This window comes from Nomascus leucogenys, chromosome 9 (genome assembly GCF_006542625.1).
Source record: "Nomascus leucogenys isolate Asia chromosome 9, Asia_NLE_v1, whole genome shotgun sequence".
Classification (NCBI taxonomy): domain Eukaryota; kingdom Metazoa; phylum Chordata; class Mammalia; order Primates; family Hylobatidae; genus Nomascus; species Nomascus leucogenys.
Genome location: NC_044389.1, coordinates 8,620,743 through 8,641,239, shown reverse-complemented (window position 1 = coordinate 8,641,239; position 20,497 = coordinate 8,620,743). Strand labels below are relative to the sequence as shown.

The 20,497-nt window shown below is 43.3% G+C and overlaps 1 pseudogene; it reads right to left on the bottom strand.

Annotated features, from left to right (window-relative positions):
- Nucleotides 1-8,051: 8,051 nt before the first annotated feature.
- On the bottom strand, nt 8,052-18,750 carry LOC100595418 (annotated as a pseudogene).
- Between the last annotated feature and the right edge of the window lie 1,747 nt (nt 18,751-20,497).

Below are 20,497 nucleotides of genomic sequence, written 5' to 3'. Positions count from 1 at the left end.
AGGCTGAGGTGAGAGGGTGACCTGAGGCCAGAAGGTTGAGGCTGCAGTGAGCTGATATTGTGCCACTGCACTCCAGACCGGGCAAGAGTGAGACCCTGTCTCAAAAGACAAAAAAAACAAGTGCACACACACATTTGCATATGCATAGAAGCTGTGAAGACCATACACTGAACCACTGCCATCTTTGGGTAGTGGGACTGAAAGGCATGGTGAAATTGGTGACTTTAAGGTTTTACTTTACTAACTGCAGATTTGTTTTTCATGTTTAGGATGAGCTTAAATTGCTACTATAATTTTAAAAATTAAAATGAATGGTGGCATCCCCTGTGACAGGTGCTCCGAGACTGCTGATTAAAGCTAATGAAGGAAAGGAGAACAAGGCCTCAACTAAAATAATGAATCTATCAAGAATAAAAAAAAGGAGGGTATGTATTCACGCAGAAACCCTAGGCACAGTGGCTATTCATTGCTACAGGAATATTTAAAGATGTAGCACACCCACACTGGAAGTGGAACTCTCACAGCAACCACTAACTACTCGGAACTGCTATGCTAGGTAACGTGTGTGTGTGTGTGTGTGTGTGTGTGTGTGTGTGTGTGTGTGTGTGTGTGTGTTTTCAGCGAAATTTTTTTCCTTAATATGAAAGTCACACATGCTCATTGTAAAATATTTTACAGCTGGTGCGGTGGCTCACACCTGTAATCCCAGCACTTTGGGAGGCCGAGGTGGGCGGATCACCTGAGGTCAGGAGTTCAAGACCAGCCTGACCAACCTGGTGAAACTCTACTACTAAAAATACAAAAATTAGCTGGGCGTGGTGGTGGGCACCTGTAATCTCAACTACTCGGGAGGCTGAAGCAGGAGAATGGCTTGAACCCGGGAGGTGGAGTTTGCAGTGAGCCGAGATCTCACCATTGCACTCCAGCCTGGGCAATAGGGCAAGACTCTGTCTCAAATAAATAAATAAATAAATAATAAATAAAACATTTTACAAAACAGAAATCTAAAGTCCTTCATAATTCTACTTCGCAAAGATAGCCATGTTTATGGTATTATAGCATTTCTTTATACATGTCCAATAATCTATATATTTTTTAAAAATCAGGCCAGGCGCAGTGGCTCACACCTGTAATCCCAGCACTTTGGGAGGCCGAGGCGAGCAGATCACAAGGTCAGGAGTTCGAGACCAGCCTGATCAACATGGTGAAACCCGTCTCTACTAAAAGTACAAAAATTAGCTGGCATGGTGGTGTGCACCTGTAATTCCAGCTACTCAGGAGGCTGAGGTAGGAGAATCGCTTGAACCCGGGAGGCGGAGGTTGCCGTGAGCCGAGATCTCACTACTGCACTCCAGCCTGGGTGACAGACTCCGTCTCAAAAAAAAAAAATGGGGTCAGGATTTTGCAACTTGTTTTTTTTCCACTAAGTAGTGAGGCAGATATCTTTCCATATAAGTAGACCTAGGTATACTTCATTCTTTTAAATAGCTCCATAGTATTCCATTATATTGCTATGTCATAATTAAAAATAAATCAATCCTTTATTTTTTATATATATTTTTTGAGACGGAGTCTCACTCTGTTGCCCAGGGTGGAGTGCAGCGACGCAATCTCAGCTCACTGCAACCTCTGCCTCCCAGGTTCAAGTGATTCTCCTGCCTCAACCTCCCAAGTAGCTGGGACTACAGGCATGAACCACCATGCCCAGCTAATTTTTATATTTTTAGTAGAGATGGGGTTTTGCCATGTTAGCCAGGCTGGTCTCAAACTCCTGACCTCAAGTGATCCACCTGCCTCAGCTGGGATTACAGGGGTGAGCCACCATGCCTGCCCCTTATTCGATTTTTAATCTCCTTCCAGATGTTTGGTTTTATAAGACTGCAATCAACCATCCAAGTATGTGAATCTGTGCACATGAGTACCTCCACAGATGGGCTCCTAGAAGTAGAATACAGCTTGATTGGAGGTGACATATATTCTTTACATCATCATTATAACCCTATGAAATAGGTATTATTTCCCCCACTTTTACAGAAGAGGCAACAGAGCATCACAATGGCTTCATAACTTCACCTGTAAAGTAAGGGGCTGAACTAAGCTTCAGATCCAGGTCCAGCTGAGCCCAAAGCACATATTTTTTTCCACCATGAGACCCAGATTCACATGCAGCAGGGGAGACAGAAGGATTCAGCAGCAGTGGGCAGTGAGGCCAAGCAAAGGGCCCTCAAGCCGATGTACCATGCAGGGAGGCACTGGGATTGGAGCCTGGGGACATTTGTGCAACCACAGCCCAGAGACTTCACAGTCTGGTGCTGTTCTCCAATGTGGCTCAGTTAGGGCTTCTGGGGTTCTCATCTATAACAGAACCATAAAGCTTCCCCTATATCAGTGTCTTTCAAACTTTGTTTTTTGTTATTTTTGAGACAGAGTCTCACTCTGTCACCCAGGCTGGAGTGCAAAGGTGTGATCTCAAGTCATTGCAACCTTCACCTCCTAGGTTCAAGCGATTCTCCTGCCTTAGCCTCCCGAGTAGCTGGGATTACAGGTGTGTGCCACCAGGCCCGGCTAACTTTTGTATTTTTAGTGGAGACGGGATTTCACCATGTTAGCCAGGCTGATCTCAAACTCCTGACCTCGAGTGATCCACCGGCCTTGGCCTCCTAAAGTTCTAGGATTACAGGTGTGAGTCACTGTGCCCGGCCCAAATTTTGGATTACATGACTCTCAGTAAGACCAATATTTGCCTTGTGACACAGGTATACACATGTATAAAACTGAAACAGAAGTGTCATAAAATAATAATTCTATTAGCTAATTGCAATGTATTGTAAGTTTTTCCCTTACATAATTAAAAAAAAAAATCCCCAATTTGAAAATTCTATAGTAAATCCTGGTAAAGACTATCTTTTTTTTTTTAAGACAGAGTTTCACTGTTGTTGCCCAGGCTGGAGTGCAATGGTGTGATCTCGGCTCACCGCAACCTCCACCTCCAAGGTTCAAGCAATTCACCTGCCTCAGCCTCCCATTACAGGCATGCACCATCACACCCAGCTAATTTTGTATTTTTAGTGGAGACAGGGTTTCTCCATGTTGGTAAGGCTGGTCTTGAACTCCTGACCTCAGGTGATCCGCCTGCCTCCCAAAGTGCTGGGATTATAGGCGTGAGCCACCACGCCTGGCCCTAAGACTATCTTTATCTCCCCAGGTTGGTGAACATGTGAAAAAGATGACCGTCCAAATTCCTCATTCTGATTCAAGTTCCTTCCTGAGCTGGTCCCATTTCTCCTGCTCACTCAGCCAGTTCAGTCACACTCCATGGCCCAGGCCAAACTCAGTCTCGTCTCTCACTTTAGCCTCCCATGGCTCCCTTCTTTGGGGGAAAGCTCTGTTCTACAAAAATGGATGCTAGCACAATATAATACCCTTCATGTTGGACTTGTATAGCTTGATCATTAAAATGGTCATATTTTTTTCCCTACACATATTTAATGACGCTTGTCAATTTTCCAAGGGCTGCCCTTAAATTTTTAAATATTTTTGTCATTCTTTTTGGAAGCACCTATTATGTTATTGTTCTTATCTTAATCTTTTTTTCTATGTTGTTTATTAGTCTATCTCTAGCCTATGGTTCAAGCTGTTTTTTTTTTTTGACACCATCTTGGCTCATTGCAATCTCCGCCTCCAGGTTCAAACTATTCTCCTGCCTCAGCCTCCTGAGCAGCTGGGATTATGGGCATGCACCACCACACCAGTTAACTTTTGTATTTTTAGTAGAGACGGGGTTTCACCATGTTGGCCAGGCTGGTCTTGAACTCCTGGCCTCAGGTGATCCGCCCGCCCTGGCCTCCCAAAGTGCTAGGATTACAGGTTTGAGCCATCATGCCCAGCCAGTTCAAGCTGTTTTCTAACATCACTTTCATAGGCTCCGTGACATTTTCCACCTTCTAGATTAGCATTTTCACTGTGCTATCCATTTGCTTTGCTTTAATGTTTACAGTACTGGAAAGACTGTTCAATGACTTACAGATGCTAAGAGGAGACAGATGTTTGAATGAGGACTAATTTCACAAGTCGGTATTAGATTATTTGTTAATCTTTTCTGCAGGGACTCTCATAATGAATCTTTGGATAAGGAGGGTCCTCTGTACAACCTTCCCCACTCAGCCTTTCTCTTTCTGCCCTATCATAGAATCGTAGCCTCTGTCTTGACAAGCCAGCCAGCAACACTTGATGGAGTTCGTCCAAAGCTGTGCTTTGCCAGCACTTTGAAAAGGAGGGAACTTCAGTGTTTGCTTAGTTCATTCTCAAGTTTCTTGTCAAGATTTGGAAACAACAAAAATAGTTATCATGAGAATAACTGAGAACTTCTGAAATTCAATATTTTGGGGAAAACCTGTGCGTTTGCATATGTATGTATTGCTACTTTCTCTAAGCTGGAAAGATGATTGATACTAGTAACTCGCAAAAAAGGTAAACATCTTTTCCTCCATGCTTCTCTTTACCATTTGAAATTCTGGAAGTTTCTAGGATTAATTGCTTCAGTAGGAAAACTGCAAAGATACCATGCTTATTGTATCTTACCATTCCACTTATTTGAATTAATGTGCACTTTTTAAAAACCTGCAGGGCACAGTGGCTCACGCCTGTAATCCCAGCACTTTGGGAAGCTGAGGAGGGCAGATCACCTAAGGTCAGGAGTTTGAGACCAGCCTGGCCAACATGGCGAAACCACATCTCTACTAAAAATACAAAAATTAGCCAGGCATGGTGCCACACGCCTGTAATCCCAGCTACTTGGGAGGCTGAGGCAGGAGAATCATTTGAACCTAGGAGGCGGAGGTTGCAGGGAGTTGAGATTGTGCCACTGCACTCCAGCCTGGGCGACAAGAGCAAAACTCTGTCTCAAAACAAAAACTGAAACAAAAATAAACCTATTTTCTGCTCACAATTAAGACAGGAATATAGGCAAAAGCTAAGCAACACACTCAAATAATCTAAGTCCATTTTTGTAATTATTACCAATAACGTAATTCAGAAAATGGAAGCAGGTTTTAAATTTGATTTTCTTACCTTGTACACTACAGAACTAGATAAAAAATTAAAGTGTACTTAAAGGTTTCCTTCAGAAGGGATAGAAAAATGTTTTATTTTCTCAAATTAAATAGAAGTTACGGCAATAAATAATTCTCACTTTGTTGCAGATGAACCAATTATTTTTCTCCTCATACTGTTTTTAAAATTATCAAAATAACATACGCATGGTATATAAAACATAATATTGACTTCCTATGATAGTGTATTAGGATTCAGACTTTTTTTTAACTTTTTCCTCACAATGCAATGTACTTTCCCCCTTCTCCTCCTCCTAATTTCCCAATATGTATATTTTTAAAAACTAATTTTGTTTTTGAACTGGAGTGCAGAGGTGCGATCTCGGCTCACTGCAAGCTCTGTCTCCTGGGTTCAAGTGATTCTCCTGCTTCAGCCTCCAGAGTAGCTGGGACTACAGGCACATGCCACCACACCCGGCTAATTTTTGTATTTTTAGTGGAGACAGGCTTCCACCATGTTGGCCAGGCTGGTCTCGAACTCCTGACCTCAGGTGATCTGCCCACCTCAGCCTCCCAAAGTGCTGGGATTACAGGCGTGAGCCACCGTGCCCGGCCTAAAAATTAAATGAACATTCATATTATTCAACAACTGTGTAAATATTGTTCACTGTAGTGGACCCTCATTGCATTTCCTTTCTTGGACATCTTTTTGTTTTCTGGTAGCTAGTAATTATCTTTTTTGTTTCCATTTGCTTAGCTTTCTAGGTTCCTATCACTATTTGTCACCCTGCTCTCCAACAGAACTTTAAAACTCCTCTCATACCACTTGGGCTACTGACTTCTTGGCAGCATCCTCGATCCTGCTCCACAGGACCCGGATTCATCTCCAAGCCCGCAGGTCTACAGCTGCTTCCAACCATCATTCTGGAAATTCTCTTCCCTTCTTCTCTGTTCCCTGGGTCCTCTGTCTTCCCTGTTCTTATATTTGTGATGTCCTCTAGAAACTTCTTGAGAAACGATGCACAGGCAGAAAATTTTTTGAGACTGCGTTTTATGAAATGTCTTTATTTTACCTTCTCACTTGATTGACAGTTTGGACATAATTTCCCCTTAGAATGTTACAGGCATTTCTCCATTGTTGTTTAGTTCCCAGTAATACTTTTAAGAAGTCTTAAGTTATTCTGTCTTGATCCTTTTATCTCCCCACCATCACCCAGCCACAACCAAAGCTTTTTGCATCTCCTCTTTATCCCCATAAATTTCACTATGGTGTGTTTTGATATGGAACTTAGAAAAACATGGTTTTTACTGAAGTATAACCTACAGAAGAGCACAGTCATTTTACAAAATGAACAAACATTTTGTGTAACTAATACCTAGATTAAGAAACAGTGCTACCAAGAGCCACTACCTGCCCCTCGTGAGAACTGCTATTGTAATTTCCAGTACCGCAGATCAGTTTGCCTGTTTTTGAATTTTTATAGAAATGAAATCATTATAAAATGTGTATTTTTTAAAAAAATGTGCTCTTTTGCTCCTGGTCTCTTTCATTCACCATTAATTTTGTCTGATTCACCCACGTCGCTGCATGTGGTGGCAATTCATTCATTCTTGTTCCAATATATATATAATTGATGTATCCAATTTTAATAAGGATGGACTTGTGACTATTTCCGTTCTGGGGATACTAGAGATAGGGCTGTCATAAACACTTTTGTACATGCCCTCTGCTGAACAGTTGTAGTTCTGTTGGATGGCATAGGACATTTTTCATTTTCAATCTGAATTCTTTCTTCAGTTTGGTGAAAATTGCTGGAATTAATTCTTTCATGATTTCTCCCTTCTTCTCTTTTTTAAAATTTATTTTTTAACACAACATCAAGTTTCCTTTATCATCTATAATACAGTTATACCCAAACTTTCTAAGACCAAACAGACAGTCCCCTGCCCAGAGCAGGAAATTCCAATCAGCCCCTGAAGACACACAAAGGTGAATGTGGAAGATCATAGTTCCAGCTGCAGGTCACAAGTCTTCCATTCAAACACTCCATGTTCTTCATTTCTGTTTGTTAAAGAAAGCGTCTTACAGGACATTGTTGAAAATAATTTCATCCCAGACACCAGGTTTCTTCAGTAATACACAGCTCCATGAAATTTGTGTTTCCATCCGACTGATAGGAATACAAAGTAATTTTTAGTTTTTAATTTTTTTCGGTGGTATAGAGAAGTAAAACTATCAGTCAGATTCCTTTAGTAATAAAGAAAAGGAGAGGAAAGAAAGCATTTGGGCTTTGCTGGATGCTGGTTTCTACTTGTCTGAGGGTGTGACTTCAAAAGAATTAAATCACCCTGACACCACTGCAGTGATTAGTACTAGCAATTCTTTCTTTCTTCCTTCCTTTCTTTCTCTCTTTCTTTCTTTCCTTCTTTCTTTTTCTTTCTTTCTCCCTTTCTTCTTTCTTTCTTCCTTCCTTCCTTCCCTTTTTCTTTCTCTTTCTTTTTCTTTCTTTTCTTTCTCTCTTTCTTTCCTTCTTTTTCTTTCTCCCTTTCTTCTTTCTTTCTTTCTTCCTTCCTTCCCTTTTTCTTTCTCTTTCTTTCTTTTTCTTTCTTCCTTCCTTCTTTTTCTTTCTCTCTCTTTTTCTTTCTTCCTTTCCTTTCCTTTCCTTTCCTCCTTCCTTCCTTCCTTTTTTTCTTTCTCTTTCTTTCTTTTCTTTCAAGATGATACAAAGAAAAATACCTCCATGGACATAAAAATGGCCCAAAGGTGTTTTGTTTTGTTTTGTTTGAGATACTGTCTCGCTCTGTCACCCAGGCTGGAGTGCAACGGCATGATCTTGGCTCACTGCAACCTCCACCTCCTGGGTTCAAGAGATTCTCCTGCCTCAGCCTCCCTAGTAGCTGGGATTACAGGCGCCTGCCACCATGCGCAGCTAATTTTTGTATTTTTAGTAGAGATGCGGTTTCACCATGTTGGCCTGGCTGGCCTCGAATTCCTGACCTTAAGTGATCCATCCGCCTCAGCCTCCCAAAGTGCTGGGATTACAGGCGCGAGCCACCGCGCCCAGTCGGCCCAAAAGTTTTTTACTGAAGATCAATTCTCCCCCTGCCCACCCCTACCAAAATGTACAAAATGAACACGTAATTGAGATGGCAGCTCCATTGGGCATTCCAATTCACCCAGCCACTTATTCCCACAGAGGTGAGGGGATCAGGCATTAGGTTTTATTAGTCATGTTGTATTTGTAACCAGATGTGTCCTCAGCAGCTTATTTGAAGGCTATTGATCCTTTGAACATGTGTAGAGAAGCATGGCTGTCATTCACCGACTGTCCATATCTGAGCATATTCAGCTACCATGGAAACTACAAAGGAAGGAAAAATATATTTACTCCAAAATTCATTTACTGGGAGTTTTAAGTGCCCTTTCTTCCACAGAGCCCCAGAGTAGTGCTAATGTGCTGGGAGCTGCTGTATTTTCCAGCATGGGCTCCCATCCTTTGAGGGTCCTGAAAAGGATTGGTCCTGGAGTCTTCATGGAAGGAATGAGGTGGAACATGTGTGGCCCCAAACCTGATGGTACGGGGAGTGGTGGGGGTGGCAGGGCAATGTTCACCACAGTGGTGGAGGATCACTTAGGGGTAGGCTGAAGTAGCTGGCCGCTGCATTCTCTGCTGCAACAGGAGGAAGAGCTCATGGCAGTCCTGGAAAAGGCTCTAGCTTCATCTCAGAGTACGTGGTTCCGTCCTTCTTTTTCTTTTCCTCTGGCTGCTTGAGATCTTCTTGATTTCACATTGAGTCTGTGGCGATCACAATCAACTTATTAAAGGACCTCTCAGCAGCCATGTCTGTAGCTTGCCTTGTGGAAAACTGGGTGAAAGCACCTTGCTGCCTCTGCATCAGAGTGATGGTCAATTTCTCCAAACTGGTAGAAATGATTTCTCTGATCTGTTTCACCCAGACCATCCACCTCTAATGTGGTGAGAGTCTTGTCCTCTGGTGGGTCCAGATGAGGCATGGTTGAAGTCTGCTTTAGAAGCTTATCTGCTACAGGGTCATTGATTCCATAATATGAGTCTTCAACATTTTGATAAGCAAGGGGATCATCCAGATCTGTAGGCCTCTTGTGTCTGTAGGGACGCTCCTCTTTTCTCTGACACTCTCCTTTCACCTAGCAGGAGCAAATGTGAGGCTGATTCCTTTGATAGTAGGGCCAGGCCAGTTTGAGCAGCACGACACTGGGGGATGTGCCTTTCCCCAGCATGCTAATTGGATGTGTTCCATCAGAGTTACAGATCTCTCTCCATATTCTGTGTGTAGAACCCTTGGTTGACATCTGACTTTGGCACATTACTTTCAAAAGACAATGTTGTGTCATGAACCTGGATGTGCAGGCCACACTCTAGGTCTAAGAGGCAGGTCTGACATTCTCCAATTTACTGCAGATTTGGCACACTTTAGACTTTTTTTTTTTTTTTTTTGAGATGGAGTTTCATTCTTGTTGCCCAAGCTGGAGTGCAATGGCGCGATCTTGGCTCATCACAACCTCTGCCTCCCGGGTTCAAGCGATTCTCCTGCCTCAGCCTCCTGAGTAGCTGGGATTACAGGGGCCTGCCATCACGCCCAGCTAATTTTGTATTTTTAGTAGAGATGGGGTTTCTCCATGTTGGTCAGGCTGGTCTCAAACTCCCGACCTCAGATGATCTGCCCGCCTCGGCCTCCCAAAGTGCTGGGATTACAGGCGTGAGCCACTGCACCCAGCCTAGTCTTCTTTAAAAAAGCATGTGGACCCCAGGGCACCAGTGAAATACGGGGAATGGCCTGGCACAGAGACTGCATTCCTTCTTGTATGTTTTTTTCTCTTTTGGGTGTGTATGTGTGTGTATTTCTTTTATTTCTTGACACAAACACATAAATGGATCAAAAAGTATGTTCATCTAGAAAAATGGACTTCATCCAAAAATGAAAAACAAGTTTCAATGAATTTAGATTTCCTGGCATTTTACTTCTAACTCTAAGGGTTAAATTTATTGTCCACTTACACACCCGTGTTTCTGACCCAAGCTAAGGGGCTGGAAAACGAAACTCAGAGCTAGGTGTGGTGGCACATGCCTGTAATCCCAGCTACTTGGGAGGCTGAGGCAGGAGGATCACTTGAGCCCAGGAGTTCAAATCCAACATGGGCAACATAGCAAGACTCCATCTCTAAAATTAAAAATCAGAACAATCTCATGTAAATATGGGAAGTCTTAGCATTGATAAAACCTAAGATTTCCTGGAAATAAGTGGGAAGCCTCTAATCCTACCTGGATAGTGCTTTTCTGGGAGATTTTTCAGCACAAGTCTAAATCTCACAAAGCACCTTCAAAAACTGGGCTATGCAGTATCACAGGCATGGCAGTAGGTCCAAAGGCTGGATTCAGGGGCCACGTAAATAACAGGAAAAGCAAATCAAGGACCAGATGCTGAGACTTCCCCTTGAGTTCCACATTTGGGAGAACAAGGAGTTGACCCCTACGCAGTCTTCTGCTTCTTGGTAAATGGTTGCTCAACTACATCTTGTGCTTCAGCTGCCTTTTGTTTGAAGAGCTTTGTGTTCTGGGTACTCTCTTGGCCCCATGTTGGGTAGAAGGAGGTGGTGTCTCAATCCCCACCATGGGTGTATTTGGTATAACCAGAGTGCCCAAAGTTCTTGCATGACTTTAGGAAGCATGGCTTTGTTGAAATGATCCTCCAGGGTGGGGGCACTGAAATCTCTTTTGTATATTTCTCATATTTGCTCTGAATGGCTTTGCTGGTAATGACCTTGCCAAATGCCTGAAGCTCAGCTTGCTGCTCTTCCTCAGCCAGATTCTGCAGGTGCTCAATTTCTGCTTCCTCCTTCTCAAGCTCTTCTTCCTCGTCCCTGCCCCCTTGTTTGTTTTAGCTTCTGAACTTTCCATGCCTCCTGCTCCTCCTGACTCTCCTCTTGTTGTTGAGCGCATCCAGAGTAGTGCGGTCGCTTGCGCTTGCTTCATGAGTGCCCTTGGGACTGACAAGTTGATGGGTGGCGACTCCCAAAACTGACTGATTCCAAACTGAACACCTACAATGTCAATGGACAGAAAAATTCCTTTCTGCCAAGGTGCACGGGGCACTGCTAGGTGGCTGATCCCTTCCCGTGCTTGAACAGGTGGGAAGTACACATGCATCCTCCAGGCGTTTTTTTTTTTTTTTTTTTTTTTTTTTTTAAAGACAGAATCTCACTCTGTTGCCCAGGCTACAGTGCAGTGGTGCGATCTCAGCTCACTGCAACCTCCGCCTCCCAGGTTCAAGCGATTTTCATGCCTCATTCTCCAGAGTAGCTGGGATTATTATAGGCGTGCACCACCAAGCCCAGCTAATTTTTGTATTTTTAGTAGAGATGGGGTTTCACCATGTTGGCCAGGCTGGTCTCAAACTCCCAACCTCAGCTGATCCAACCATCTCTGCCTCCTGAAGTGCTGGGATGGACAGGCATGAGCCACTGCACCCGGCCTGTTCCAGGTGTTAAAACCCAGAGAGGTCACCATCCTGAGAGCGTCTGAGGTGGGAAGTGGGACTCTCCGAGTCCTGGTGTCTTCCCCTGTGAAGGAGGAGAACTTACATATCACCCACCTGATCAAATCAGGCCCATCCAGGAAGTACTCCTGTTGATTAATTTAAGGACTTGGGACTTCACATCAATCAAATCCCTTCAGGACAGCACCTGAACTAGCTTTGTTTGGATACCAGGGAGAGGGTGTGTCTGATTTCAACTAGGGCAGGGATGCTAAAAGATTCTGAGCCCTGAAGCCCCAGCTGCAAAATAAGTCTGTCAAGGTCTCTAAAAACGCACACCGATGATTTCTGATTTATTTCCCTACCTTATTGAGAGTTTACAGTCAAACAGGAATGCCTAAAACTCCAGCCTCTATAAAACTAACTGAAATTAGCAGTTTTTCCTTCAATCTGGAATCAAAATAATTCAGGCATAAAGGGTCTTTCCCATGGACAACAGCAATAGCATCCTTAAAGCAACTCTGCTTATATTGTCCTTGGTATTCAGACCAAACCTCCATTCAGAGCTTTACTGGTCTGAGATTTTCTTTCTGGGGATGGGCATCTGGAATGGTAGCACTCAACTCTCAGCTAGGTGTGTCTGCACCCACACCTGGAGGTGACTGCCATGTGGGCAGATTACCCACCCCGGCAGGTCCTAGCGATGTCTCTCTGCCTGGAATTGAACATGCAAGTCAGAGGTTCTGAACCAACCACTCCCCACCTCAGAATGTCCACTTCTGCCCCAAAAGTGAGATAGTGGGAGCCCTCCAGTGATCCACTGGCCTTCATCTCTGTTTCCTAGTCACAGCTCCTCAAGCCCTAGGAATGGCCAGACCAATAAGGGTATCTTGCTTTGCTAATGAGACGACTAATGGGTGGGGATCCCTAGGTAGCTTCAGGATGGAGGCTGGCACCAGAAAGACCAAGGCAAGATTGGAGAGTTAGAATTTCAGCCTCACTCCCCCAACCTCCGGGGAGGGAAGAGGGGCTGAAGGTTGAGTTGATCGGCAATAGGCAATGATGTAGTCAATCATGCCTATGTAATGACACTTCCATACAGTCCTCAAAGGACTGGGTTCGCAGAGCTTCCAGACAGCTGAAAATGTGGAGGTTCCTGGAACGTGGTGCCCCTGAAAAGGGCATGGAAGCTCTGCACCCTTCCCCCACGCCCGGTCCGATGCATCTTTCCCATCTGTTCCTCTGTATCCACTATAATAAATAGGTCAACATAAGTAAAATGTTTCCCTGAGCTCTGTAAGCTGCTCTGTCAAATCAATTGAACCTGAGGAGAAGGTGGTGGGAACGTCTGATTTGTAGCCGGTGGGTCAGAAGACTAGGTAATCACGTAAAGATTTACCTCCATTTTTATTCCTGAGCTTTCTCTGCAACTGCAGGGCCCAATCCAGGGCAGGCGGAGAACTGGCGCTTACTGTGCTCTGTTGGAATTCAGGTGAGTCAGGAGGTGCCTGGATGTAGAAATGTGTTCCTCTGCACTCCTGGCCTCCAATCTTTTATATAGCCTCTGATCTTGTTTTAGGTTGCAATATCTTCTCTCTTAAAAAACTATGTCTTTTCTTATGTTCCCTGTCATGTCTCGTTTCAGTTCATTTTCTTCTGTTTGCATTGATTTCTATTTCAGCTGGGCAGCTTTCCCTAAATGCATGGTGATCCTTGGCTACCTAGTCACATTTGAGAGTAAGGCATTTAAAATGCTGATGGATGTGAGGCTGAGGATGGAGGATTGCTTGAGCCAGGAGTTCAAGGCCAGCCTGGGTAATACAGTGAGACCCTATCTCAAAACAAAACGATGACAATAACAAATGCTGACTGTGTGAGGGTGCTGTCACTGGGTGATGAATTAGAGTGCCAGCTGCTCTACTGGGAATAACTGAATATTATTATTATTAATATATTAATAATATTAATATTATTCTGTTATTCATATAAATTTGGCAGCATAGTTTTGTCAGAAAGGAATCCTCCAACCTGGACCCCATGTAATAGAAGAGGTTGACAGATCTCAGCAGTCACTTGAAGAATTCTACTCACTTCCTGTTTTTCTGCAAGAGAATCCATCCCATTCTCAGCAGTGCCCAGTATTCCTGAGTCTAGAGCTTCACTGTCCAATATGTCAGCCACTAGCCATATGTGGCTATTTGAATCAAAATTAAAACTAAACTTCATTTCCTCAGTCACACTGGCCATATTTCGTGTATTTTTGTTTGTTTGTGGGTTTTTCTTGAGACAAGGTCTCTGTATCCCAGGCTGGAGTGCAGTGGTGCAATCATGGATCACTGTAGCCTCAACCTCCTGGGCTCAAGAGATCCTCCTGCCTCAGCTTCAACTTCCTGAGTAGCTAGGACTGCAAGTGTGTGGCACCATGCCCAGCAAATTTTTGTGTTTTTTATAGAGATGGGTTTTCACCATGTTGCCCAGGCTGGTCTTGAACTCCTGGGCTCAAGTGAACCACCCACCTCGGCCTCCCAAAGTGTTGGGATGACAGGTATGAGCCACCACGTGCAGCCACACTGGCTACATTTCAGGTTGGCTATTGAGCCACTAGTTGTTGGACAATGTAGATATAAAGCACTTCCATCATCACAGAAAAGTTCTATGGCACACTGCTGGAGACTAAACCTCACGTTTTGTTTGTTTGTTTGTTTTGAGATGGACTCTTGCTCTGTTGCCAGGCTGGAGTGCAGTAGCGCGATCTCAGCCCACTGTAATCTCTGCCTCCCGGGTTCAAGCGATTCCCCTGCATCAGCCTCCGAGTAGCTGGGACTACAGGTGTGCACCACGCCTGGCTAACTTTTTGTATTTTAGTAGAGACGGGGTTTCACCATGTTGGCCAGGATGGTGTCGGTCTCCTGACCTCGTGATCTGCCTGCCTTGGCCTCCCAAAATGCTGGGATTACAGGTGTGAGCCACTGCGCCCGGCCAACCTCACGTTTTATACTTGGGGAGAAGTGGTTTCCTAACTACACTCTTGAGGAGGGAATCTGGAAGTCTGATTTTCCTTTTTTTTTAGAGACTGGGTCTTGCCCTGTTGTCCAAGCTATAGTTCAGTGGAACAATTAAAGCTCACTGCTATCTTAACTTACTGGGCTCAAGTGGTGCTCCCAGTTCAGCCTTCTAAGTAACTGGAACTACAGGCAGGTGCCACCATGCCCAGCTAATTTTTGTATTTCTTCTTAGAGATGGGGTCTTGCTATGTTGTCCAGGCTTGTCTTGGATCAGGCCCCAACTGATCCTCCTACCTCACCCTTTCAAAGCGCTGGGATTACAGGCATAAGCCACCATGCCCAGTCTGGTTTAATTATTCTTTATACAATATTTCATTAATTACTGAATTTTTAATCCTACTGTGAATCCAGCTTTAGGGGTACCTGAAGGCTCCCCTTTCTTGAAACTTGACTCTTAACTAACCCCCCACAACACACACATTTGTAGGTGTAGGTTTCATGCTGTTAATTACCACTGGTCCATGTGTCTCCCATCTTTCAAAACATTCTTTATCCCTATCCTACTCCTTCAGCATTACTAATGGGTTTTCAGCAAGGAGCAGAGATAATGTGTGTGGCCCATGCCAAGCCTGAAGTCCTCTTGAGATGTTATTCACATAAGTGATGACAAAGGCAATGGGGAAAAAGCGTTCTGCTGCTTAGCTTTGTCAGGTTTTGTCCAAGGTTTGCTTAGTTACAGTTTTAAGAAATTTTATCATCTCTGATTTCTTTATATTCCAGTGTTTTATTCTTTTCCCAAATATTATTTGAGAACTTACTACAGGTAAGGCACTGCTCCAGTTGTAAGTTTTCTCACTTTACCCTCCCATTTCATAAAAAATATTGTTGCTAAACATTTTCAGTGAAAGTTTAATAATTACATATGTTGGCAAAACCTCATGAACCAAACACAGGGCAAGCTTATTTTCAACTGACTAAAGATTGGTTTCCTCTACCCACAGCCTTAAGCAGAGTCAAGAGCTGAGCCCATTCCATAGATGCTAAACCTCAGCCAACCTTAAGACCTGTGTATGAGAACAGATACGTGTTGATACAAACCACTGAGTTTGGGGTGGTTTGCTATAGAGCATTATGCTGTCTGTCTAACACCATGGGAAAAGAGTCCTTACAAACAGGACTTTAGATTTTTTTTTTTTTTAATATAAAGATATGGCTAGGCATAGTGGCTCACTTTGGGAGGCCAAGGCTGGTGGATCACTTGAAGTCAGGAGTTTGAGACCAGCCTGGCCAATGTGGTGAAACCCCGTCTCTACTAAAAATACAAAAATTAGCCAGGCATGGTGGCACACACTTGTAATCTCAGCTACTTGGGAGGCTGAAGCAGGAGGATTGCTTGAACCCAGGAGGCAGAGGCTGCAGTGAGCCAAGATTGTGCCACTGGACTCCAGCCTGAACAACAGAGTGAGTGAGACTGTCTCATAAAAAGATATGGGTTAGTCAATATGTTTAGGAGAAAATAAAAGTTATCATTCTACAATATAAAATGCTATTTTATTGCTTGTTGCATTTTATCTAATGGTGTTTTTCTAAGAAAATTTGCAATAGGAATACCACTGTTTCAGGTTTTAAAATGGTCATAAGCACCTGATAGAGTTTGGCTGTGTCCTCACCCAAATCTCATCTTGAATTGTAGTTCCCATAATCCCCATGTGTTGTGGGAGGGACCCAGTGGGAGGTAATTGAATCATGGGGGTGGTTACCCTCATGCTGTTCTTGTGATACTGAGTGAATTCTCATGAGATCTGATGGTTTTATAAGGGGCTTTCCCGCTTTTGCTCGGCACTTCTCCTTCCTGTCGCCATGTAAAGAAAGACCTGTTTGGTTCCCCTTCCACCATGATTGTAAGTTTCCTGAGGCCTCCCCAGCCATGCTGAACTGTGAGTCAGTTAAACCTCTTTCCTTTATAAATTACCCAGTCTTGGGTATGTCTTTATTAGCAGCATGAGAATGGACTAATACACCACCTGATGTAGGAAACTAATATTTTCCTTTCATTTGAAAAGGATATTTCATTAGTGAACAGTGTCTATTACACAAGTTACATCAAGATCTGTGTGCCTCTTTCCAAAAGATAAATTACAAGCATTGTTACAAAATAAAAGAGTATGCAGTTTGCAAAATTCTTATGATGGGAGCCCTTCTCTGCCCAGAATTATGCTTGCTTGCCTCTTAATGCTTCCACTAATTATGATGAGATGTCACTCAGAACCTACAGTTTCTGCCTTGGGGGACATATAAGAATGTCAGAAAACCTCTCCATGGTATCAGGTGTCTACAGAGCTTTGCTGTGGATTATGGACCAACTCCTCAGTATCTGTTCCTAAGACCAAATGAACCATACTATCTTGGAAGTGCTGGTCTTGGACAGTAAAGGGCATTGTGCAGACAGCTGGAAGCGGTCCCTATTAACATTGTCCCTGATAGTGAATAAAGGGACACTGTGATTTCCTTTGGGCTGCTTTCTTTCTTGATGTACTGAAACTTTAGTTTCAATGGAATCAAAAGAATCAGAGACGCTGGGTGCAATGGCTCACACCTGTAATCTCAACACTTTGGGAGGCCAAGTAGGAGGATCTCTTGTGCCCAGGAGTTCAACACCAGCCTGGGCAACAGAGTGAGACCCCATCTCTACAAAAAATAAGAAAAGTAGCTGGTCATGCTAGCATACACCTGTGGTCCCAGCTACTCAGGTGCTCACTTGGGTCACAGGAGGTCAAGGCTGCAGTGAGCCGTAATTGTGCCACTGAACTCCAGTCTAGATGACAGAGTGAGATACTGTCTGAATGAATAAATAAATAAATAAATAAATAAATAAATAAATAAATCAGAAATGTCTGACTAGATTGGGGCAGCATCTCTGTATTTGACAGATCCTAAAACAACAACTTAGTAATAAACTCTATCACTCTTATAGTAACAGTGATAGTATTTAGAGTAATAAACAGATTCCCACGCTGTTTCCTAGGCTGACAGCAGTATACAATCACAGCTCACTGCAGCTCTTGGACTCAAGTGGTCTTCCTGCGTCAGCCTCCTGAGTAGCTGGGACTACAGGTGCAGGCCACCATGTTTGAGTAATTTTTGTACTTTTTTTTTTTTTTTGTAGAGACAGGGCTTCACTATGTTGCCCAGGCTAGTCTTGAACTCCTGGCCTCAAAAGACCCTCCTGCTTCGGCCTCCCAAAGTACTGGGATTACAGGCATGAGCCACTGTGCCTGGCACAAACACTAATTTTTTTTTTTTTTGAGATGGAGTCTTGCTCCATCTCAGCCTGCACGCCAGGCTGGAATGCAGTGGCGTGATCTCGACTCACTGCAACCTCCGCCTCCCGGGTTCAAGCAATTCTCCTGCCTCAGCTTCCCGAGTAGCTGGGATTAGAGGTGCCCGCCACCATGCCCGGCTAATTTTTGTATTTTTAGTAGAGATGGGGTTTTGCCACGTTGGCCAGGCTGGTCTCGAACTCCTGACCCCAGGTAATCCGCCTGCCTCGGCCTCCCAAAGTGCTAGGGTTACAGGCATGAGCCACCACACCTGGCCACAAACACTATTTTTTAAAGCATGTGATGTTAGATTCTTTTATAAATTAATATTCAAACTCACTAGAAAGACTCTGGAATATGTGTGTGTGTGTGTACTAGTTTTTAAAATCCTATATTTTCCTTAACAACATTAAATTGAAACTCATTACAAAACAAAGGTTAATACTAGTGCTGTCATGACTATCAAGAGCTATGACATCCTTTTAGGAAGTCATGTATGTTCATTTGTCCATTTGTTCATTCATGTTTGTAAAAGTTACAGAACACTGACATTGTACTAGGGACCAATCTAAACACTGGGAACACAAAGGTGGGTGGGGTTACCTAAAGTCCAGAGGAAAGCAGACAATGAAAAGCTATTACCAGTGTGAGCAGTGCTAACGACTGAATGGAATGAGAGTACATAGCCTCCCTGACATGGTGGGGAGGGATGTCAAAGGAAGGCTCTTAGACATAGAATCTAAATCGAGTCCTCGTGTTTGTCATATTTCCTTAATGTAGGGATTCTCTCTCTGTAACTATCTATCATTCATTCGCCTCTTTGCTCAGTTCACCAACCGCCAAAGGAACTGCTCCCATGTCGAGGGACCCTCAGATGACACACTCGGGCCACCCCCTCTTTTGCCTGTGTGTTTGCAATATCTAGGTGAGCTTGGCTTTGGTACCATATCTGTTCTGTCATTCCTGCTCCAAAGCATAAGACTCACTCCCAAGAGGAAATTTTTGCATTTGAAAATTCAAGTTGTATGAAATATAAATGTTTCCTACTTTGTACGTTCTTTAAATTCACGTGTCATATATTACATTTACTAAGAAGTAGAAATACATGTACTTTCTAAACTGAGAAAACTAGCTGGTGGAAGACAAAACTGATTCTAAACACATCTGATAGATTCTAAAAATTGAAGGTATTTTAAGTGGCACTACCCTGGCACATGTTCACTTTAGACTGCCAGGTAAACCAGTCCAACAGGTGTTAGGAGACAGATGTTCACCAAATGCTTAGCCCTCAGGGAGAAAACATTAACAAAATATACAACATATTTCCCCCGAGTATCAGCAACTGAAGTAAGCATTTTACCATCTACTATCATGATTTCTAAACACAGTTTAAAAAGTTTTATCGAATACCTACTATACTGCAAGCAGTACTAGTTATGGTGATAAAAGATAAATAAACCCATGATGTATAAACTAAGCACCTTAATTCATTATTTCATGGTTAAATACATTCTAAAACTAAATTTTTTCCTCCGTAAGTCTTCCTTCTCTTTGGGGTTTAAAAGACTCATCACCGAACTGAACCAAGTCCATCTTAGGAACTCACTGAGTGTAGGGGATTGCCAAGTCCTGTTGACTCTTCTGCCCTCTGCAGTTTCAAAGCTGTCTTCACTTTATCTTGGCATCATTTTCCTGTAGGCCTACAGAATCTGTAACCTTAAATACCATAATAACATAAAAACTAATCTTCTTGCCACAGTTTTGGCCTTTTCTAATCCATTCTTGTTCAACTGCTGCTAAAGTGACCATCTGAAGCACAAAAGATGCATGAAATTATTCAATGTCACCCAGGCCTTCAGGATGCAGCCCAACACTCTAGCACAGATCACTCCCTTTTCTTGTCTCATTTTTGTTGTTTCTCTATCATGAGCATTTATGTCCCATGGTGTCCCACTAACCACTACAATTTATTTATTTTTCTTAGAGACAGGGTCTTGCTCTGTTGCCCAGGCTGGAGTGCAGTGGTGCCGATCATAGCTCATTGCAGCCTCGAACTCCTGGGCTTAAGCAATCCTCCCACTTCAGCCTCCTGAGTAGCTGTGACCACAGGCATGTGCCACCATGCCTGGCTATTTAATATTGTATTTTTTGTAGAGATGGGGTCTTGCTCTGTTGCCCAGGCTGGTCTCAAAAGATCCTCCTGCCTTGGCCTCCAAAGTGCTGAGATTCCAGGTGTGAGCCACTGCACCTGGCCAACCGCTGCAATTTTAAAAATGCCCCAAGTGTCTCAGATATTGGTGTCCCTCTCACAAGCCCATCCCAGACTGCTCCTCCCCAACCCCTGCCCACGGTCCTCAATTAATTAACTTTCTCCCCTCCTTTATTTCAGAAAATTTAAAAAAGTTGTAAGATCAGTGCAATAAACACACATATATCCTTTACGTGTATTCACCAGTTATTAACATTTTGCTACATTTGTGTTCACTGGCTTTTCCCCATCCCCAAATATTTACTTTGCTGAATCATTTGAGAGTAAGTTGCAGACATTATGACACTTTACTCTTAAATTTTTCAGCAAGTATCTCCTAAAAATAGGACACTCTCT